This window comes from Condylura cristata, unplaced genomic scaffold, assembly GCF_000260355.1.
Source record: "Condylura cristata isolate star-nosed mole 26May11 unplaced genomic scaffold, ConCri1.0 scaffold00030, whole genome shotgun sequence".
In the NCBI taxonomy this organism is placed as follows: domain Eukaryota; kingdom Metazoa; phylum Chordata; class Mammalia; order Eulipotyphla; family Talpidae; genus Condylura; species Condylura cristata.
This window is the reverse complement of record NW_004567131.1, coordinates 26,011,067-26,012,958: the sequence shown is the minus strand read 5'-3', so window position 1 is coordinate 26,012,958 and position 1,892 is coordinate 26,011,067.

Genomic DNA, 1,892 nt, shown 5'->3' with positions numbered 1-1,892 from the left:
TCTATACTAACACCACCTTATTGTGTTATATATTTTTATTTGCTTGTCACGGTGTTCTGTGCTGGTCTCAATCTGTTGTTCATAAGTGCTGTGACAGACCAGTCTTGTGGTTCTTATGGCTGCAAGAAGCCTCTAGCAAGAACTGCAGAGGAAAAACAGATGTTTCGTACAAACTCTAGAATGCACATCTGTGAGTTGCTGTGGATGAAGAAGAGCAAGAGGAAGGGAAGAAGGAGAGAAGAGGAAGCCTGAGTAGAGGAGGTAGAGAGGAGGAAGAAACACAGGAAGCTGGCTTTTCCTTTTATTGGGTCTGAGGGTGGGAGAAATTTGGGGTTTTTCTGGCTCATTTTTTATTGGTAAACTTAAAACAGAGTGGAAAGTTAGAATGTGGGGAGAGTGACAAAAGAGAAGAAATGAAAAAGGAAGAAACAACTTATCATTTATCTAAATCAGCCTCTGGCCTGACCTGTGGCTGGGATCTGTTGACTCCAGCTGGATCTCTTTGAAGTGGTTGCTGTGGCATCAGAATAAATCAGGTACTTGCATTCCAAGAAAAAAACAAAACAAAACAAAACAAAACAAAAAACCAATGATCAGAGTTTACATTACATACACAGAATATAACTTTGTCTGTGTCAGATCCTCATTTCTTTTCTTTCTTTTCCTGAAAGAGGTTAATGTAAGTTTACAATGTCGTAAATGTTTTAGGTGTAACATTTCCACCTTAGCAACCTGTAAGCCACACCGCACACACCACCCATATCTGGTTCCTCACTCCTCTCTTCTCTTTCCTCCACCCTCTGTCCCCTCTGGTAACCACCATGTTGTTCTCAGAGTCTCAGGGTTTATTTTTACTTGCTCATTTGTTTCACTCTAATGAGTGAAATCACAAGTATTTGTATTTCTCCTTTTGAGTTAAGTAGACTTAGCATAATCCTCTTAAGAGCCATCTAGCTGTGGAAAATGGAAAGATTTTGTCTTTTTATTTATTTTAAACGGAGTGGTATTTCAGTGTACACAGATACCACACCTTCCTTATCTCTTGACCTAAAGGCCAAACTCTTCACTGAACAGAGAGATGCACATATCTCTCTGAATTCATATTTTTGTTTTCTTCAGATAAATACCCGGATGTGGAATTACTGGATCATATAGTAGTTTTAGTTTCAACTTTTTGAGGGACCTGCACACTGTTATCCAAATGGCTGTACCAATTTACCTGTCCACCAACAGTGCCCACCACAGCTTTTTCTCCACATCCTCATCAACACTTTATTTTTTGCTATCAGTCATTCTAACTGGTACAGGTAAAATCTCGTTCTAGTTTGATTTGCATTCCCCTGGTGACTAGTGATGTGGAACATTGCTTCAAGTCTCTACTGGCCATCTGTATGCCTTCTTTGATGAAATGTGTATTTAGATCCTCCAGTTTTAAATCTGGCTGTAAATGTATATAAACTGTGAGGACAGAATACATACATACATACAAGTACTTATACATATATCTATTCTTGCCAAAAACCTTTTCTCAATGTAGTTTTGCTATTTTTAACTCAATACATTGTGTCTTCACAGTGGGTAAAGTGGGTGGAACAAACCAAGCAGGTAGGAAGGAGACATTGTTTCTGTTATGTTACCTGAGAACATTAAATCTCAAAGGAGGCCGCCCTAGTCCTTCCCCTGGGTCTCCAAGGTGAAGAAACACTTTCTGAGATGCTAATGAGTCAGTACACAGTTGTGGCTGATTGAAAGCAGAAGCTCACAGACAGTTGGGGCACAGCCCTGGGATCAGAAAAGGGAGACCTCGTTCTTGTATGCATGAATGCATAAATAAATAAATCTTAAAAAAAAAAGGGAGACCCATGAGAAAAGATATCTGATGAAGTTCCCGC